Here is a 6,894-nt window from a genome sequence, read left to right as displayed (position 1 = left end):
GTAGAGTGTTTTTGGCCCGAACCCAAAATACTTTGTGGTTTTTTTCTGTAATCGTTTAGTTTCCAACTTTTAAAAAAAGTCCGAATTTTTTAATGCAACATTTCAACCGAATGAAGAGGATTCCTTTTTTTGCTAACTTATTTCATAGAAACACAATCTGATTTTCTGAGCAGCTCCTCTTAGATTTCCTGGGATCTAACAGAAAATCTGGTCCAGGCCTGAGAGCAACTATAGGATTGTGGCCGTGTCCAGCTCAATCAAGATTTGAAGAAACCAAGTGGTAGATCTTCTGCTATCATCCTGTAAGACATTTTTCCACATTCTACAACCCTACTTGAAAAAATGCCTTCTGCTTGCTCTTATCTGATGACCTGTAATTTTAGTTTGTCTTTCTATTTCCTTTTCTTGTTAAATCTCTCCTAAGCCAGCAGGTGCTTGATGGGCCATTCAAAATGATGTTTATCGTTTTTGTCATAAGCGTCTGATTTGAAATACTCTGCTGACAATTCATTTAGTTGCTAAAAGACGGCATTGGTTCCAAAAGACTCGGGAGAGAGCAGCCACTTGGGTGGACTACAGAAAAGCCTCTGAAGGAAAGAAAGTGGTAAATACTTGCCAGTCTTTTTAAGCTATAGGTTTTTTCACCAGTGGAAATTAAATCTTATATCTTACAGGGATCATGGAAATGTATTTGTACAACCAACTGAAAATAGAGACACTTGAATTTTACAAAAACACTCACACCTACAGCTAAAGAACTAGGACATATTAAAACAATAAATATAACCACCTTGTTTTACATTATTTATCTTGGTTTGAAATGTTATTATTTATTATATGCATTAAAATGGACCCTAAAAGACCCCCAACTAAGATGGAAGACCAGCTGTACTAGACAAAGGACATAGAGAAAAAAGGTTACAAGAAGTCATCATGGTTTAACTAGACTAGAGAGGCAGAAGCAGAGAGCAAGAGGACAAAAAAAGTAAAGTTACTTACCACAAGTCACAAAGTAGCTCAGTGGCAGTGCAGGAGAAGCCAGATTATCTCAAATCCCAGTCCAGTACCCAAGGCATTTTTGGGTGAGCTGCTAGTGCCTTAGCTCTGTGATAATGGTGACACAGGATAGGCAATGGCCATACCCTGGAGCCTGCAAATTGGACAAGAAAAGGAGTGAAGCCTAGTTCAAAGTGACTAGCTTATTGGTAACTGAAACTCTGGTTGTCTTGCTTCTTTATCCAGTTTATGATGAAGGGTAAGGATGGTCATCTCTGTCTGTCAAGCTTGATGCCCTGTTTTCCATTTCCACCTACTTTAATGGAGTATAAATTCATTTGCATTCAGTGTCATTTGGAAATTCTGACTACATAATGCCAGTATTACTGCAGATGGGCAGGACTGGGGTGATACAAAATGCCAGGTAGACTAAATACAAGACTGTGAGCCTATGCAAGGTGGTGATTCTTCAGAGGATGCACAAGTTTGTGCCAGAGTCCAGAGAAAGAGAATCATAAACCAGCCTCTAACTAGCAAACAAGAAACAGCAGAGGTCCCATGGCCAGGTTACTGGAAGGGAGCTGCGCTAAATGAAAAGAGCAAGCAAGCAATAATTTGATGAACCTTACAGGATAGAGACTGTCCAAAATGGTGCTTCGTGGCAAGCCTCACAAAGGTGGACATGACTATAGACATCTATTTTTGCAACCTGAGAGGAGCATTCAGAAAAAATAAGACCCCCAGTAGATTTTCTACCTCTGTGTTGAGATGGAAGACTATTAGGGGAAGGTAAAACACCTCAAAATGCAATGAAGAAGAACTCTTTGCAGGCAGTTGACTGGGTAGCACTGGAAAGACTTAAGAAGAATCAGGATCAGGGGGCAGGTAAAAGTGGTCAAATCCAGGGTTGTGCAGGCTGTCTTCCATACAGAGCTGAGCTGGAATATCCCAGTTTGGGAGAAAGAATCAGAAACTCCTTTTATAAGATGAATAGTGCATAACTAATTAGCATTTCACATATTTTTGGCCTTCACTTTAGAAGTATGTAATAACACTATCAACTTCCTAAAGAAGCCAAAGCAGTATTCAAGAGTGAGAATGAATAGCCCTTTTATGGATGACATTCCCTTATTGGTATCACATCTCATGATTGCCATTTGTGAAGACTTGGATTCATTCTGTGTCTCACTCAGCAAAGGGAAGTTCCCTTTGACTCTTGAATGTATCTAATACCTAATGCCAGCTCTGAGTGGTTATGTTGGTCAGAGAAATGCCACCATACATGCCTTCTTATTCAGTCCATCACCACTGAGACTTAACGTTCAGCCCCAACTATTAAAGTGAATTGATTTCCTTTCCCATGAAAACTTTGGGGTTTCTGGAACTTTTCATTTGTTAATGTTACCCAGCTTCTCTTTTGTTCGTGCAGTTTTCAGAATTCATGTTTTTTCTCTTCAGTTTTCAGAATTCATGTTTTTTCTTTGAAATGTTTCAAAGTTCAACATTTAAGCAGAGATTGTAACATTTCTTGGAATTTTTTTTTTTGTATTTGTCAGCCCAGAGTCAAAGTTTGGAGGAATGCTGTGTTAGCAAAGGGTTTTTAATAAGTAGTATTGGGGTTTGGGTTGCATCTGCAGGCAGCAAGTCCCTTAATGGTTAGGACGTTGCTTGGGATCAAATTGTATTTGGCTGCCATGAGAAGAACATGGCCACAGGAAAATTAAATTAAAGTATTTAGTTGACTTTCTGGGGGTGCACTAGCAGCAAAAAATAACAGCAGACCCACCAAAGGCTTTGCACTTTTACAATGTTTTGCATGCAAAGGGATGAAACCCAGAAAAAGAATTATAGCTTGTTTAAAATAAAAATAAATGCTGCATCTAGACTTTAAAAGACCAATCAACATTTCTCACTCCTAAGCTGCAGGTGTTTGGTGAGAAGGGTCCCCCTTAAGCCATTTAAAAGGTACAGCCAAAAAAAATTAACTCAGCAGCTCAGCCTGCTAAGGTCATTAGTGCCAACTAATCAAACAGATCTCAGTATGGTCAGCACAAGCTCCTTGCAAGGACTTAAACTGATGTCACTGCAGCTTTTTTTCCCTGCTTCCAACTGCCTCTCTGTGATTTACAACACAGATGGAGAAAAATCCAAGCTATAGGGGTCAACTTTACAAAACTAACTCAGTCTTCTGGAGTTTCTTCTACAGTGCATGCCTATGGACTTTGGAGCTAATAAGATGGTCTTATAGCCAAAGCCCAGAACCAGAAAATCCAAGTTCTATTCCCACTTTTTCCATGAGCTGCCTAGCCAACATTGGACAGGTCCCAAATCTGTCTGTAGTATAAGGATAATAATTAATTCCCTGCCTCATAGAGAAGGTAGGAAACGCTAGTCATGACACATCTACTTTGGGAGCATCTTAGATACCCTGTTGCAGCGCAGAGGTATCCATTAATATCCATAAACTCCTTTGGGACCTTTGGAAGATGGAAGATAATAGCTAAAAACCATAAAAGACTATTATTATTGTTCTTACATCAACATACTGTCAGTTAATTTTGAAGTGTTCCAACACAGCTGACATGAGTGGGTAGAGACAAAATCAGGTGGGGAAGTTAATATGGCTATAAAAATAAAATAAAACAAGCAAAATGAAGAGTTGAAGCTATGATATAATTAGAGTTGTTCTTATTATCCTTATTACAGTTGTTATCTGTATTCTCTTAGCAACTGTTAGTACCTGGACAGGACCCTGTGGTGCAAGGCACTATACAAAGACAATCCCTGTTGCAGGGCTGTGTTGCGCTTAGCATGTGCTTTAATTAGAGCGTAGGAAGAAGCATGAGGACTTAGAACTTGTTCTAAGAGGTTGCACGATAATGCTTACTACAATCCGGACATGGTTGGAGCTGTCTGTGTGGTCAGCAAACAGCCGTTTGTCAGTCCCTGCACCGCGCCAGAGCCAGTGAGGAGCACTACTATTATCCCTGCGGAACAGTCCCACAGTAGCGCAACCCACGTTACTTTATACCATCTGAAGATACCACTATGAAAAGTACTATCTTTGCTATGATATAATGGCAAATAGCATGTTTTACTGCTTGAATGCGTGGTTGCTACCATTTTAGGCGCAGTTAATACATCCCAAGTATAACGTGTGACAAGGCCCTTTGAATACCAGACAAGAGAACATCTAGTCAAATATGATCTTGATTGACTATAGCTGGACACTTCTTTTCTTGCAGTGAGGATTCAGAAATTAGGAAGTGGCAGATTTCACTGCCCTGTTTCATACCAAGTGGGTCCTTGTTCCCCAAGGCATCCTTTTGATTTCACCGGGAATATTGGAGGACTAAGATGCCTCTCAAGCTACCAGAATCTTGAAAATGAATGACTATATCGTTTTGACTCAAATAACAGAATAGGCTACATGTGATTTTTTTAAGGCACCGTTATGATCCTTTCTTTGTTTCTGCACATACTAGTGCCTCTGTCCAGATTCATTAGAGTAAAGGCATGGAGACTGCAGGTGTTCTGTTGACTTAAGAGTCACCTCCACAAACCTCATCTATGACCACCCAAGGACATTTTCTGTAGGGAGCCTGAGGATTGTCCCTTGCAAGCTCATCAATGCCATTTATGAGTCACTGGACTCAACACTGAACTGTGCTGGGCACTCTCTTGCCACAGGTGTTAACAAGGCCTCCATCACCCATTGGCTCTAGCTGGAGATCTGAACAGTGAGAGTTCAAGTTCAGCAGCTTTCCAAACAGTTAAGAAACTGAGGGTAGAAAACAAATGCACAGGAATGAAAGCTTTTGTAGCCCAGGTATACTCGGGTATATACTCCCCTTCTCCAATTGAAGGGAACGGTTAGCTGGCAGGTGTGCTGTGGGGGAACTGCAGACCGCTCAGATGCCCTCCGTCCCTATAGAGCCAGGCCAGGACAGTCAGGGGACTTAACTATATACACATTTATTTACATTCACTTTTCACAAGGAAAAGAAACATGGGTATAAACATATGTACAATATATATATTGTACATAACTAAACAAATAACATAAACAATACCCTCTGGGTAAATGCTATAAAACCTTACAGCAGTGCTCCAGATACAGATCTGTCACAGGTACATATCTGATCTTAAACAGATAAATCCCCAAATAAGCATAGATAGCCAACAGATAAACTCTAGATAAGTATGGGTGAACAGTAAACAAGACACAAATAAATACAAATAAACAACGGGTGAAATAAGAGCAACAGGGGGTCCCAGCAGAGCCTTGGACTCTACTCCTCTAGTACGTTACAAACATGAGAGTTCACAAAACATAAGGCATGACATCACACCACTTACGGTGCAAGAACCTCAAAAATAAACTTAATCCCAACAGGAAACCTCAATGCCCTTGGGCTTTTTCCCAAGCCCTTCAAGGACACTGGTAACTTCAGGGGGGCCCTCCCAGTGGGACCTCCACTTTCAGGAGCCCTTAACTAACCAGGGGGGACTCACCCTCCCCTGTGAGAATCCTTTTTTCCCTGCAACTCACGGCTCCCAGGCCTAGAGGGTGGCCCTTGTTCTCTGCACCAACCTGCACTCTCGCCTGTGGTGGGCTTTTGGGGGGGGGAGGGGGGACACGTCGCTGTCCCCTGGAACAGGGCTCCACTATGCAGGGCTTCTGGGGCCTCCTGCTCAGCCCTGTCTGCTGGCTCAGTAGCCCAAGCACCATCTGGCTCCCTGGACTCAATCTTTTGCCATGGGTTGGAGGCCCCAGCCACCTCCTGCAGCACTGGGGCCCAGTCCGCTTCCAGACCCTATGTGCAGCGCCTCCTGCACCGAGCTCCCAGCCTTATTCCAGGGGTTGAGGACATGAGCCGCCCAAGTGCTCCAAAGATCCTGCTCCACGCACCGGCCTGGCCACCATGATTCTGGGCACACACCAGAAGTTGCAGACCTGAGCCGCCTCACGCAGCTCCCAAGGACTGGACACCGTGCTGCGCACCAAAAGCCTAGCCACTGGAGCCATCTGCCATTCCCCGCCGATGGAAGTCTTCAGGGGCGCCTCTGAGCCACTGCTTCGCCCTGCTGAGCAGCTCTCCTCAGCTCTTATAAGCCCCGCTCTTCTCTCTTCTCTGTCCCGAATGTGTTCTCCTCATGCTAGGCATGCAGCTCCTTTTATATGCTTTAGGGCTCTGCCACTGAAGTCTTCAGGACCTGACAGTGTTGCAGTCTTCAATCAGGTCTGGGAGGGGAGCTCCTCTCCCCATCCCCTCAGGAAAGGGGCATGCCTTAACTCCTCTTGCTGCCTCCTGATTGGTGGATGGGCTTCACCAATCAAAGCAACAAAATCTCAAGCCTGGGACTCAACCCAAGCTCCAAAAGGCAAGCCTGATACACTTTGAAGGAATCTCCTGAGCCATCAAGTCAAGTTCCCTGTGTAAGAAACCTTTGCCTAAAAGGATCCATCTTCTTCTACCTGAGATGCAAACACACTGGGTTTCTAGAAACTATGAGAGCCCACAGAAATGCCAGTGAAAGCATCTATGATGCTCTTTGTTGCAGCAACTCATTAAGCAATTAAAACACAGAAAGGAAGTAGGGTTTGAAAGTATCATTAGTTATCATTCCTCCGTGACTCAAAAAATTAAATGTTCCCATTAACTATAGATAATTCAGTTAAAGTAAAGTATAGATAGAATCCTCAGGCAAAATTGAGAATTATCTTCATGGAAGTATGAAAAGAGATGACTGTGGATCTGGTTCATCTGTGATTGTACCTACCCCCACACACTTGGGCTAGAGACAGACGTTTCACATGAACGGATTAAACCTGTAACAGAACAGATGTTCAATGCACAGAAACCAGTTTGAACATGGCTGAAACTGGTTTGAGAT

The 6,894-nt window shown here is 42.8% G+C and overlaps 1 long non-coding RNA gene across 1 annotated transcript in view; it reads right to left on the bottom strand.

Moving 5' to 3' along the window:
- LOC109288355 overlaps positions 1–6,894 on the bottom strand; it is a 26,017-nt gene that overhangs the window by 6,364 nt on the left and 12,759 nt on the right. Inside the window, exon 2 of the long non-coding RNA XR_002095112.1 lies at positions 1,000–1,150. This is a non-coding gene — a long non-coding RNA (uncharacterized LOC109288355). The remainder of the gene's footprint in view (positions 1–999; positions 1,151–6,894) is intronic.

The sequence above is a fragment of the Gavialis gangeticus genome, unplaced genomic scaffold (genome assembly GCF_001723915.1).
Source record: "Gavialis gangeticus isolate Ggan-Ray unplaced genomic scaffold, GavGan_comp1, whole genome shotgun sequence".
NCBI classification, from domain to species: Eukaryota; Metazoa; Chordata; order Crocodylia; family Gavialidae; genus Gavialis; species Gavialis gangeticus.
This window is presented reverse-complemented; position numbering and strand designations above follow the sequence as displayed.